The 14,516-nt window shown below is 47.0% G+C and overlaps 1 long non-coding RNA gene across 1 annotated transcript in view; it reads left to right on the top strand.

The window, feature by feature from the left end:
* Nucleotides 1–13,140, top strand: part of LOC114691370 — a 45,200-nt gene extending 32,060 nt beyond the window's left edge. Inside the window, exons 2-3 of the long non-coding RNA XR_003734206.2 lie at nucleotides 6,160–6,492; nucleotides 13,101–13,140. This is a non-coding gene — a long non-coding RNA (uncharacterized LOC114691370). The remainder of the gene's footprint in view (nucleotides 1–6,159; nucleotides 6,493–13,100) is intronic.
* The last annotated feature ends 1,376 nt before the right edge of the window (nucleotides 13,141–14,516 follow it).

The raw sequence follows: 14,516 nt of genomic DNA, 5'->3' as shown, positions 1-14,516 counted from the left end.
CGCCTTTAATCCCAGCACTCGGGAGTCAGAGCCAGGCGGATCTCTGTGTGTTCAAGGCCAGCTTGGGCTACCAAGTGAGTTCCAGGAAAGGTACAAAGCTACACAGAGAAACCCTGTCTCAAAAAACAAAAAAAACGGAAACAAAAAAAAAAAAATAGAGTGCACTTAATTAGCCTTAAAGTGGAAACACTGGCAGATGACAGCGATCCATACTGAAGGCTCACTGTCAGAACCACTCTGATACCACCATTGCAGATGACAGTGATCCAGTGCCATGGGTCCTTTCATTCTCTTCATTTAACTTCGGTTGGTGTGAGTCTTGAAGAAGCTGACCGCCTGGCCAAGGCTGTACAGTCAGGAAATGAGTTTTCTGCAGCTCACCAATTTCGTCTTCCGAGAGAGACCCCGAAGTCCATTTGCTGGGTCTTTGGACACACCTTTAATTCTAAGCTGAGTTTTGCCTCTAATCTAGAGGCCTACTCTCTTTAACCTCAGCACTCAGAAGGCAGAGGCAGTCAGTCTCTGAGAGATCAAGGCCAACCTGGTCTACAGTCCAGGTTAGCCAGGGCAACAAAGTCAGAACCTGCCATAAAAAAGAAAAGGAAAGGAAAAAGAAAAAGAAAGTTGAGAGAGACTCAGAGCAAAGAGCGAAATGGCCACTGGGATGAAGAACCATCTTGTTGCAGGATTGACTGAAAGCTGCTTCATTAAAAGGATCAGGATTAGCAAGGTATGGTGGGCATTCTTATAATCTGAGTCCCAGTACACCCAGGGTGGAGGCAGGAGGATTGCCTTGAGTTCAAGATCACCTTGTGCTACACAGTGAATTCCAGACAAGACTAGGCTACAGTATAAAACCCGGCTAAAAACAATAAACAGGTGTGGTAGCCTACACCTCTAACCTCGGGAGGGAGGCGGGAGCCAGAGCAGCAGAAGTTCAAGATCATCCTTGGGTACACAGTGAGTTTGAAGCCAGCCTGGGCTACATGAGACCCTGTCTTTGAGAACAAAAAACAAACTTGCTGGGTGTGCTGCACGCCTTTAATCCCAGCACATGGGAGGCGAAGGCAGGCGGATCTCTGTGAGACTAGCCTGAAGTACACAAAAAGTCCCAAGTCAGCTGGGGCTACACAGTGAGACACTGTCGTGTGTGTGTGTGTGTGTGTGTGTGTGTGTGTGTGTGTGTGTGTGTGTGCGCGCGCGCGCACACAAATATGCCATGGCACACACATAGAGGTCAAAGAACAACTCTCAGGAGTCAGTTCTCTCCCTCCGCTGTGGGTTCCTCAGATCAAATTCAAGTTATCAGGCTTTCGGAACAAGTGGTCATACTGGCTTATGCCTGTTGTCAGCCCAAAACTATCAGAATCAATATGAGAAATGGAAGCCAGGTGTGCTGACAGTTTTATGTCAACTTGAGACAAGCTAGAGTTAGCTGAAAGGAGACCCCAACTGAGGAAATGCCTCCATAAGAACTGGCTGCTGGGCATTTTCTTATTAGTTATTGGTGTGGGAGGGCCCAGCTTATTGTGGGTGGTGCCATCCCTGGGCAGGTGGTGCCTGAGCAAGCCATGGGGAGCCAGCCAGTAAGCAGCACCCCTCCATGGCCTCTGCATCAGCCCCTGCCTCCAAGTTCCTGCTCTGTTTGAGTTCCTGTCCTGACTTCCTTCAGTGATGAACAGTGATATGGAGGTGTAAACCATATAAACCCTTTCCTCCCCAGCTTGCTTTTTGGTCATGGTGTTCTGTTTCATCACAGCAATAAAGATTCTGACCTAAGTCACCAGACATGGTGGCTCACGCTTACAACACCAACATTTGGGAAGCTGAGGCAGGAGGATTTCATCAGCTTCCCATGCTAACCTGAACTACATAGTACTAGGCCACCCAAGGATTCCAAGTAAGACGCTTTCTCAAAGGATGGAAATGTGAGAATAGAGAGTCAGCAGCCTTTCCTTCTCCAACAGCATCTGTTTCCTAGTTGGTAAACCTCTGGCTAGGACTAGAATCTTGGTCTATAGCATGGAGCGGAGAGGAGAACGGGCAGGCACAGCTTGCTGCCTTCCTGCAGAACCCCTTATCCCCTTTGCAAAGGGCGCCTCCAGATGGACAGTGTGAGGTCCCTGCTTCACAGCCATGCGTACAGCCAGAGCCAAGGCTGCTGCCCCATCCTGACAGTGTGACTTGGTAGCAGTGACCTGGGTCCTTCTGTCAATTTTTTTTTTCTCCAATAGGATAAGACACAAGAGAGTGTGTTATATATACTAAAGAACTTTCTTGATCAGATTGGCCTGTGATCATGTCCCCGTGGGCCTTTTCTTGATTGCTCGTTGGATGTAGGCAGCACCATCCTCAAGGAGATGGCCTGCAGTACGCAAGACAAAGGTGCCAGCCAGTAAACAGTGTTCAACCCTGGCTTCTGCTCCAGGCTCCTGGCCTTGAGCTCCTGCCCTGATTTCCCTCCATGAAGGACTGTGACCTGGAAGTCTAAGACAAACCCTTTCTCCCCAGATTGTTTTTGGTCATGGTTTATCACAGTAACAAGACCAGAACTGGAACACCAGCCAACCAAGTGGTAACAAAATGGAAACCATCAAAGTCCTGGCCCATGCTGCTGACCACTTCCCTCAAACCTTGGAACCTTGGAACTTCAGACCAATAAGCAGTTTTTGCCTTGCAGGAGAATCAGTACGTTTGCTGAAGCCACATGTGCCGGTAATCAGCTGCAAATACACCCCTCATGGCAGATAGTAAACTTGCTTTTAGTTTACCTAAAGGAATATGATGTTAAGCTTTCTAGCTTTCCAAGGGCATCGTAGAAGAGGGTCTCCTGCAGTGCTGGGTACATCCATCCGTACCCATGTGTGCTGGTCATCTGTTCTGGACTTAATGCTACACACAGTGGCTGTTGTATGACTTTTCCTGATGAAATGTGAACAAATGTCTACTCACCCCAGATAGTGCACTGAAGGACAAACCAAAGAAATTACCTGAGTGCATCCTGGAGAGCCGGTGACTTACAGTGGCGTTACCTAAAGGACCTGCGTCACAAAGCACACTCCACCATGACAGCTGCATCCCTGGATCTTCCTGAAAAACACGCAGGCAGCCCCACGGGACAACCCTTTCCCTGAGTCTGTTTACTGATTGGAGGACCCTGGGGTGGGGACCTTATGAACCTTGCAAGGACCAGAGCTTCCTGGATATTAGGAGGCCCCATCCTTCCTCCAGGAGGGAGTTTGTCAATGGAAGGAAATAGCTAACAACAGCGTCTACTGCAACCACAGACCAGCTCCAGCACAGTTGATACAAGGCGCTTCTGTTCCATGTTAGGCTAAACTACAGCTTCCTGTGAGATGTGAGCCCCTTCTACGCCTGTCCATTTCTGGGCCACCTCTCTGCACTGTGTCAGGGGACCCACATCAAGTTTCTCTGTATCTTCATACATACTCCCCTACTAGTTCCTTTCGCAATGATTTATTTATTTTTATTTTATGTGCACTGGTGTTTTGCCTGCACGTGTATCTGTGTGAAGGTATCAGATCCCCCTGAAACTGGAGTTACAGACAGTTGTGAGCTGCTATGTGAGTGCTGGGAATTGAACCTGGGTCCTTTGGAAGAGCAGCCAGTACTCAAGCATTGAGCCACCTCTCTAGCCCTCTTCTGTTAATAATTCTGTCTTTGGGGACTTTAAATTTCAAATGAAACACAACTTTAATTCAGTTTTCTACTCAGGTTTCAATTGGGTTGTAGGGTAGAAAATTCTCACTCAAGCTCTCTGATGTTTAAGGAGACAGTTTGCATCTTCTTCATATCTGAAAATGTACTATGTAAATAGTTAATCATTTGTTATTAAACTTTCCTCAACCTGGCATGGTGGCACATGCCTTTGTCCCAGCATTCTGGAGGCAGAGGCAGGCAGATCTCTGTGAGTTCGAGGCCAGCCTGGTCCAGAGTGAGTTCCAGGACAGGCTCCAAAGCTACACAGGGAACCCTGTCTCGAAAAATGAAACAAAACAACAACACAGAGGCAGGCAGATCTCTGAGTTCAAGGCCAGCCCGGGCTACAGAGAGAGTTCCAGGAAAGGCTCCAAAGCTACACAGAGAAACCCTGTCTGGAAAAACCAAAAAAAAAAAACAAAAAAAAAACAAAAACAAAAAAAAAATTGATTTTTTTTTTTTTTTTTTTTTTCTCCTTTAGGCCGGGCAGTGGTGGCACACTCCTGTAATCCCAGCACTCAGGAGGCAGAGGCAGGTGGATCTCTGAGTTCAAGGCCAGCCTGGTCTACAGAGCTAGTCCAGGACAGGCTCCAAAGCTATAGAGAAACCCTGCCCCCCCCCAAAAAAAAAACAACAAAAACCTTTCCTCAGGAAGTTTTCATATACCCTTTACCTAGCTTCCCCCAATGGTACCAACTCACAAAATTACATCATAACCACAGTTTGGGGCATAGGTAGTAATAATATCTACAGATCTTTTTCAAATCCCCCCCCCCAGTTTTGTTTGTGTGTGTTTCTGATAGATACACTCCTGGACTCCCAGAACTTGGGAGACTTAGGCAAGAAGATCAAGAGTTTATTCAAGGCCATCCTTGACTATATAGTGAATCTGAGGCCAGCAGGGATATCTGAGACTCTGTCCCAAACAAAGCAAAACAAAAAACAGTTGAAACCCTTCAAGGCTCCCTTTATGACCACTTCCCCAATCTCCTTCCACATCTCTAACCTCTGCTCACCACTATCTGCTTTCCATATCTAAGGCTCGGTTTTCTGAAAACCGTTATGCAGGATGAGCAGCGCATACACGCTTCCCAGCTACTCAGGAGTGGAAGATGAGGGGAATCGCTCCATCCCATAAGCTTGAGTCGAGCCTGAGCAACACATAGTGAGATTCTGTAGAAATGCATATGTACCAGTAGAATCATAGCATTTTCAATTTGCCTTTCTAGACTTGCTTTTCCCACTCAGGAGAATTAAGATTCACACAGGTTTTCACGGGTGTCAGTAACTCATTCTCCTTTATTGCTGAGCAGGTGTTTCTTGGTGCGGATACACTGTGGTTTATTCATCGTCTTCTGTCATGCCATTGCAAATAGAGCTCCGTGAATATTTACGTGCAAGTTTTTGTAGGCACATAAGATTTCATTGACCTGGGGCACCCAAGAGCCACATGGCACACAAATTTTTTATTTACTTATTTGTTTGTTTATATTTGAGAAAACACCTTTGCACAGCCAAGGCTAAGCTGCAGCTTACTATGTAGCCCAAGCTAGCCTCGACCCATGATCCTCCTGTTTGACCTCAGGCTGGGACGACAGGCATGCATACCCCCATCTGAAATGAATGTTGTTTTATAAGAAATTGCACTTTTTTAAATGTATGCCGTTCATTGTGGTGCGGTCCTATAAACCCAGCACTCAGGAGTTAGAAATAGGTGAATCGGAAGTTCAAGGTCACCCTCAGCTATATTATAACCTGTTTAAAGCTAGCCTGAAGTACCTGAGACCCTGTCTCAAACCACTTCCCACAAAAGAAATTGCAAATCTGCATGGTGGTATATGCCTTTAATCCAAGCACTTGAGAGGAGAGGCAGGTGGATCTCTGTGATTCAAGGCCAAGAGGCCAGCCTGGTCTACAGAGTGAGTGCCAGGACAGCCAGGGCTATGTAGAGAGACCCTGTCTCAGAAAAGAGAAAATTAATTGTAAATCTATAATAAAATACATGTAAATTAAGACCTTATATATCTAATACACTGTTATCCCTGTACAAATGGAAAAATAAGTTTAACACTTCTAGGCCAATAAAATACCAAATCAACATGGTAAATTAGGAGCCCCCCACCCCCATGAAGTTGACAGCGTAGCTATAGTTTCTAGAAAAATCTTGTTTCTCAGAGTAGCAGTTCTGACATTTATCCTGAGGAGCAGTGTATGACATATTCAGTTTTTCACATCCTTATCAGTACTGGGCATGTTTTTTGTTTGTTTTGTGTTTTTGTGGTTCCTCAGTTTGTAAAACTCCCTATCGTGGAACCCAGGAGTTCCCAAGGGCAGATCTGGGGAAGATATCTCCTGAGAAAACTTGCTCACAAACTTTAGTTAGAGTTAGAAGGTGCATTAGACCTCCATACTGACCACCACCATCTCCTTTATTTACAGCAAAAATCGTTCGGCGAGAGAAGCCCATGAGGCTCCCTGAGCGACCACAAGCTGAAGACCTAAGCATGTTGTTTCTGTGCCTGCGGGGTGGCAAAGACAGGAAGCCACGCCCCCCGGAGAAACTCACAGCTTTGAGACAGACAAGCGAACGAGTGTGCCAGGCAGGTCGCTTGAATAATTACCCACTGGGAAGGCAGGGAGACAGCCACCTATAATTCTAACTCTTTCTGCAGGAAGCAGAGGGATTCCCAGAGGAAGTGTTTTTATCTGGAGGAGAAAGACTGGAAACTTAATCTTTAAAACTTCATGAATAAGGGAAAGAGAGATGGCTTGGTAGGTAATCACGCTAGCCACCAAGCCTGACAAATGTTGGTAGTGGGTGTGGGTGTGGGTGTGTGTGCGCGCGCGCGCGCAAAACAAATATAATAAATTGTTTAGAGTTTATGAATGGAGATGGTGGGATAGCCCAGTGGATAGAACACTTTCCTCCCTGGGTTAAGGAACTGAGTTAGAATCTCTAGAACCCACGTCAAGCTGGCCTGAGTAGCACACACCTCTAATCCCAATGCTCCTACTGGGAAGCATGTGGGCTAGCTAGCCTGATGTATGCAGCAGCTAACAAGATACTGCCTCAAACAGGGTGGAAGGCAGGGACTAACCTGAGGGATTGTCCTCTGACTTCCACATGCTGTGGCATGCACACTGTACACTTAGACACACACACAAGATTCTGAAGATGGAGAACAACTTGCTTTGGACTAATGCCTGTGACAGACCTAGGAAATGTACTGGGTACAGACAAGAGCTGGGGCACGGTAGAGTGTTTAGGAACTTGGAGGGTTTTTGTTTATTTGTTGGTTGTTTGGTTGGTTTGGTTTGGTTTTGTTTTTTCGAGACAGGGTTTCTCTGTGTAGCTTTGCGCCTTTCCTGGAACTCGCTCTGTAGACCAGGCTGGCCTCGAACTCACAGAGATCCGCCTGCCTCTGCCTCCCGAGTGCTGGGATTAAAGGCGTGCGCCACCACCGCCCGACAAGAACTTGGAGTTTTGTTAAAGGAAGTGAAACCCTGGAGACTTAGAGTCAAGTCACCACATAATCCAGTTTTCATCGTAAGTAGGTCACAGTGGCTTTGAGGTCTCTTTCCTCAGCCTACTAGCTCACTTACTCTCCGGTGCTTTTTTCCTCGAGTCTTGCCCCCTAACCAGATGTTTTATATATAAGTTCCACTGACCTTCAAGTGACACTGAGGTCCCAAGCCCCAGGATGTCAGGTGACTGTATCAGTTGCTTGCTGTGGCTGTTACACATATTCTGACCAAAAGCAGCTTGAAGGGAAGGGCTTATTAAAGTAAAGCTCATGTAAGTCACACTCCATTGCTGAGGGGAGTTGGCAGGAACCTGGAGGCAGGAACTAAAGCAGAAGCTGTGGAGGAACGCTGCTTACCGGCTTGCTCCCCAGGGCTTCTTCAGCCTGCCTTTTTAATGGTTCTTCTTGTTGTTGTTTGTTTTGTTTTGTTTTGTCTTGTCTTGTTTTTTGAGACAGGGTTTCTCTTTGTAGCCCTGGCTGTCCTGGAATTTACTCTGTAGACCAGGCTGGCCTTGAACTCAGAGATCTGCCTGCCTCTGCCTCCTGAGTGCTGAGACTAAAGGGGTGCATGAATAAAACTCAGGACCACTTGCCCAGGGGTGGTGGGCTGGACCCCCCCCCCATCAATCCATAATAAAGAAAAATATCCCACATACATGCTAAAAGGCCAATCTGAATTTTAATTGAGGTTCCCTTTTACTAGATGATTTTAGCTTGTATTAAGTTGACAAGTAATAATAATAGTAATTCTTTAAAAACTAATCAGCAGCCAGGCAGTGGTGGTGCACTCCCTTAATCCCAGCACTCAGGAGGCAGAAGCAGGAGGGTCTTTGTGAGTTCAAGGCCAGCCTAGGCTACAGAGCGAGTTCCAGGAAAGGCGCAAAGCGACACAGAGAAACCCTGTCTCGGAAAAAAAAAAAAAAAAAAAAAAATCTTTTAGCCGGGCAGTGGTGGCGCATGTCTTTAATCCCAGCACTTGGGAGGCAGAGGCAGGAGGATCTTTGTGAGTTCAAGGCCAGCCTGATCTACAGAATGAGTCCCAGGAAAGGCTCAAAGCTACACAGACAGAGAAACCCCGTCTAAAAAAAAATCAGAGGAAAAAAAAAAAAACAAGTAACCAGCACTGTGACCTTATTTGGAAACGTTCACTAGCATGAGAAAAGATCCAAACCCAATTCAAAGTATGGCTGGGTTTGGCGGCCCTTATCTGTGAACCCAGCACTCAGGAGGCTGAGGCAGGGAGATTAGGGTTTGGAACCAGCCTAAGTAGCCAGACCCTGTCTTAAAAAACAAATACACAGGGGCTGGAGAGATGTCTCAGTAGGTAAGAGTCCTTGTTGTGAAAGCAACAGGACCCAAGTTCAAGTCCCCAACATGCATGTAAGAGCCTAATACAACCACGTGTGCCTATAACACGTGTTGGGAGATAGAGAACAGCGGATCTTGGGAGCTTGATGGCTGTCCAGCATAGGAAAAAACGGCAGGCTTCAGATATTTACACACCCAGACAGAGAGAGAGTTAGACAGACAGACAGACAGAGATAGGTGTATATTTTATCTCAATTATTTATTGAGGAAAATACTAGATCTCCTCCTCTGACCTCTGTATGTATGAGCATACACTCATGGGCGCACACACACAAATTAAAAACAAAATTGGAAGTCACACCTAATCTCAACACTTAGGAGGCAGAAGCAGATGGAATTCAGTGACTTCAAGGCCAGCCTGATCTACATCATAAGATCCTGTCTCAAAAGAATTTTTTGGAAGTGTGATTAATACTGGCTATATATTGTTTTAATACTATCAAAATAAATATGCGTCAACATTTCGTCTACATGAAAATGTTACTTGTGTGTGTGTCAGTCAGTGTCTTACATGTAGTAGCCCTGGCTGGTCTAGAACTCTCTACAGATCATGCTGGCCTCAAACTTGGATTTACCCTCCTGCCTCTGCCAGGATTAAAGGCGTGTGCCACCACCCCTAGATAAAGTCATTTTTTTCTATCTCTCTTTTTATCGCACTGGTTATTGAAATACTCCGACATTCCAATTGGTGTTTGTATCTTTGGAAAACTGGGCGTCAGTACCCCCCGTGTCCCAGTCACTGAGTTAAACCGTGATGTCCTACCTCTGGGCCATGCTCTTAGATCCAGGCACATGTAAGCCTGCGTGTATGAAATGAGGAAGAACATTAGTGGAGGCTGTGGGTCATGGTAGACATCTTTTCCTTTTCTCTTGCCCTCTCTCAGCCTCCCTGCTTTTCAGATTCATTTTATTTTATTTTATGTGTTTGAGTGTTTTACCTGCATGTACACCATGTACATGCCTGGTGCTTAAGAAGGTCAGAAGGCATCAGATCCCCTGAAACTGGCATAGTTATGGATGGTTGTGAGCTGCCCTGTGGTTGCTGGGAACTGAACCCGGGTCCTCTTCAAGAGCAACATGGGCTCTTAACCACTGAGCCGTCTCTCCAGCCCCTTTTCATACTTTTTCTTGTGGGTGTCTGGATGTTTTGCCTGCGTGTATGTCTCTGTACTGTGTGCAGGACTGGTGCCAGAAGAGGCCTGAAGATGCCCCTGGAATTAGAGCTGCAGCTGCCATGTGAGTGCTGGAAATAGAGCCCTGGCCCTCCGGATGAGCAGCAAGTACTCTTAACTACTGAGCCGTCTCTCCAGCCCCTGAAATAGTTGTTTCTAAGCACTGGATCAGTTGTTGCGGCCATTTTTTTCCCACAAGTTTAAGTCAGCAGTATTCTATTTGTTAGGCACTATCGGTAGACATGGCAAAAAATGCCAGCTCAGTCAAAGAAAGTCTCCTGGCAGACCTGGGGACAGTGGGTATCTGGGCTCCTGTCTCTGCCCTGGCAGACCTGGGGTTGGGGTATCTGGACTCCCTTCTCTGCTTCCTATCAGCCCTTTGACTTTGGACTGGTTGTTTAACTTAATTCCTTTGCTTCATCCAGAGCAAAGGCCAGCAAACTCATCAAAGGGTTGGTCAGACCATAAATTGTTTAGGCTGTATGGGGCGTACCGTTTTTTGTCATCCTCAGCTCTGCCCCTGTGGCATGAGAGCTGCCATCAGCAATGTGTGAGCATATGTGCGTGGCTGTGGGCCAAGAAAACTTCACTTTTGAAAACAGCCAGCCTGCCAGATACAGTCCCATGTCTGTAGCTTGCCAACCTCAGATCAGATGACGCCCTCCACCCCCACGGAAGAATGTGGAGGACATTATGGTTGACTGTTCAATGTCCGTCACACTCAAGCTGATAGCCTAAGCCAAATGAAGATGTTCCAACCCTTGAGCACACTTAAGCCTGTGTGTGAGAGATGTGGGGAGAGGATTATCTTCTGGGGAGATAGAATCCGAGCTGCCATGGGAAGCTGACCTCTCCCATGACAGGCATGGGCAAGAAGCTGACAGAGCTAGAAGGGACTGGCACTTCCATCCGCCTTGGGATGCTTTGATCACAGGACTAGCAGAGGGGAATCTCCCTGGACCTCTTTTAATGTGAGCTCGAGAGCCTTCACCGTCTCTTCATTAACTCGGAATTGGGTCATCTGTTATTTCAGCTAACAGCATCCCTGGTGGAAACCTCGTTGGAAGAGCAGTTATGAGAGCCGATGGGAAAGTGTGTGACTGTGGCATGCTAATTAAAAAGGCTGCCACTGAAATAATCAGCAGGCACCTCACCACTGAGGCCGTATGCACGTGCCTCTGACACACGTATCCCATTGAAATGGAAGCCTTTCATCTCTCTTCCATAATTTTTCTTTAATTGCAAATTCTTGGTTCTCTTTGCTTGAAATTCCCAAGCCACATAAGAAATAACGTAGTGGGAAGAAAACAGTGATTATTACTGTGAGGAAACAGCGTTGACCTAAAGGCCACCACAGGTCTTTTTCTCCCTCTCTCCCTCTCCCCTCCCTCCCCCACCTCCAGATTGGCCTCTAGCTCACAGAGAGTTTCAGATCTCTGCCTCCTGCGCTCTGGGGTTACAGGCATGAACCACTGCATCCAAGTCCGACTATCAGATTTCTGCTTCTGAATAGTCCAGCATAATGTCAGCTCTTTTAAGGAGTTTTTTTTGCTGGATGCCATTGTGGATGACATCATGGCAAAAGTGTGTAAGATCTGGCCAGACAGGAAGCCTGGGAGGGAGACAGGCCCAGGCATGTACCTTTATAATTACACTCTCTCAAGAGCCAAGCAGAGTATCGTGAACCCTACATAAATTCCTTCCTTGAGCACCGGGCCCCCATGGTAATATATAGATCCCACCACATCTTAAAAATCACCACACTAGCTCCAGGCTCCAGATTCTGTGAATTGTCACTCATGATGGTGTGGGCTTGGTGCTATAGCTGTCTTTGAGTCATTTCTACTCTTGTAAGAATCCCAATAAAACTTTGTTTCACAAAAAAAAAAAAAAAAAAAAAAAAAAAAAAAAAAAAAAAACACCACACTAAGGACCAAACTCCTACCATGTGAGACCTCCAGGGACAAATCAAATCCAAACCACAAGAGACTGAGGTTGCTTATTGAACTAAAAAGGTTAGGTAAGCCAGGGCTGGTGGCAGTCGCCTGTAACCACGCTCCTTGCAAGGCTGAGGCAGGAGAATGGTTTCAGGTTTGAAGCCAGTCTGGGCTACATAGCAAGCTAACTGAGACTAGAACCCTGTCTTATTTTTCTTTAAAGGAAAAAAAAAAAACACAATAAAATGTGCTAAGTATAAAATCAAAATACATAGCCCCACCCCAGAGGTTTAGCAGGGGAAAAAAGTGGTTTTTTTCCCCATCTCTTTTAAATCTTTCCATGATGATCTAGATCTATGGTGCTTTAAAATTTGAAGCAAGGAAATAAATCCAGCATAATATGTCATAACTTGCATTGCTTATAACTATGTTGGACAGGTCCTATAACCAGGGATGAAAAACAAATCACAACTCCAATTCAGTTTGTCAAACTCTTCAAGGTAACAGCAACCTGGGCGCATGGGTGGTTGACAGTCAGGATACCTGCCAGGAATCGTGACCTTTATTCGTGACGTTTCCCACAAGTTTGAGCCACTTGTGTGAGGATGTGGAATAAGGAGGTGGAGGGGTCTGGAGTCGTATCCAGGACCGTGAGACTTCAAAGGCATTTCAGAAAGCTCATCTCAGAGCAGAAACTCGGAGGAGTGGGGAGCCTGCCAGCCCAGCCTGGTTACAGAGCCCCGTCAGCTGCAGAACTCAGTTCAAGGGTTGGGTAGGGTGTGGGAACAACAGAGAGGCAGCTTTGACCCTTGAGCAGTGACAAGCCATCCAGCCAGTGAGCCTGCAGAAAGAGCTGGCATCAGGGCATAGGACTTGGGCCACCTGCCTTGGTCCCCAGAGGAGGGTGGTGACAATCTCCAGTTCACCCATGTCTGATTAACAACAGAATTAGCCAGTGGAATCCTGCTTTCTGACTCAATTTCTTCTTTTCCACAAGCTCACTCTCCCTTCAAGCCCAGCACCGAATGCTCCTCCTCCATCTTACCCATGTAAGCCCAAAGCACTCACTTCATCACCTGTCACCCACACTGGCCACACCAGGGTCAGCGAGTTCAAATAAATCACCCGGGCACCTGACAGGAGTGCAGGAGAGCAGGGTTTCTAACCAGGGTGCAAAAATAAACCTTTCCTCCTCTGGATTGATTTAACCCCAGTGCTTTTCCACAGCAACAAAACCCGAACAGCACAACTTGGTGTTAACCTTGTGTTCTGAGAATCTGGGGACTAGTTTAACTGATGTGAACAGAAATTCTTGTCTTTTCTGTATTGTTCACGATCTCACCTTTGGATTTCTTTCTTTCTTTCTTTCTTTTTTTTAGAGTCTCCACCTTAGACTACTAGCAGTAGTGGAGAGGGCGCCTGAACTGGCCTACTCCGGTAATCAGCCTGGTGACTACCCTAACTAATCACAGAGCCTTCATGCAGTAACTGATGGAAGCAGATGCAGAGATCCACAGCCAAGCACCAGGCCGAGCTCCAGGAGTCCAGCTGAAGAGAGAGAAGAGGAATTGTATGAGCAAGGGGGGGAGGGGTGAAGATCATGATGGGGAAACCTACAGAGACAACTGAACCAAGCTGGTGGAAACTCACGAACTGCACCAACAGCTGTGGAGCCTCCGTGGGACTGGACTAGGCCCTCTGCATAAGCCAGACAGTTGTGTAGCTTGATCTGCTTAAGGGGCCCCTGGCAGTGGGATCAAGATCCGTCCCTGGTGCATATGTGGGCTTTTTGGAGCCCACTGCCTATGGTGGGACACCTCACACAGCCTTGAGGAGGCGGGAGGGGCTTGGCCCTGCCTCAACGGAATGTACCAGGCTCTGCTGACTCCCCATGGGAGGCCTTGCCTTGGAGGAGGTGGGAATGGGGGGTAGGTTGGGGGGAAAAGCTGGAGGGCAGGAGGAGAGGGAGATCTGTGGTTGGTGTGTAAAATGAATAGAAAATTTCTTAATAAAAAAAGAAAATTATTTTTTTAAAAAATAGAGTCTCAAGTAGCTCAAACTGGCCTCAAACTCACTATGTAGTGAGAATAACCTTGAACTTCTGACCCCCCTGTCTCTGCCTCCCATCATAGGCATGTGCACCACTCCTGGTGTGTGTGGAACTGGGAGCAAAGCCAGAATCTTGCTCATGCCCAGTTAGGTCTACCAATGGCGCTTCACCCACAGCCCGTATAATGCGTTCTTGTGATGAGTCTAGGTGAGTCAGACCTGTCTGCAGTCCTCCTGAAATTATTTGTTAAGCCAGAGGATTTCCACCAGGACAGACCTACAGACACTTTCATGGGAAAACGATGTTCTATTTAATTTTTTTTTAAAGAACTATTTCTCGTGCATACATATATGTGTGTGAGGCCATGTGAGTTTGTGTGCACCACCTTCGTGCAGTGCCCGTGGAGACTAGAACCCCTGGAACTGGAGCTGCGGGCCACTGAGAGCCACCAACCTGGGTGCTGGGAACCTAAGGGAAGCTCTCTGGAAGAGCGGTGAGTGCTCTTAATGCCAGGCTCTCTCTCCACCCCCAGGACTTTTCTTGCATCTGAACATATGCACCACAAAATGGCCCCTGCAAGCACCCTAGTTGCCCATTGCCTCTTTCTGCACCTGGGAGCTGCGCCCTGCCGTCAAGCAGTCCCGTCCCAGGGCTGGTGAAACACTCCAGGGTCAGCACCCAGCAGTCCTTCAGAGTTCCTGTTTCCCAAGAGCATGCGGTAGGGGCAACGGCTACAGCTCCCGCA

Source organism: Peromyscus leucopus, chromosome 8a (genome assembly GCF_004664715.2).
Source record: "Peromyscus leucopus breed LL Stock chromosome 8a, UCI_PerLeu_2.1, whole genome shotgun sequence".
NCBI classification, from domain to species: Eukaryota; Metazoa; Chordata; class Mammalia; order Rodentia; family Cricetidae; genus Peromyscus; species Peromyscus leucopus.
The sequence above is the reverse complement of the archived record's forward strand: the minus strand, read 5'-3'. Positions and strand labels throughout refer to the sequence as shown.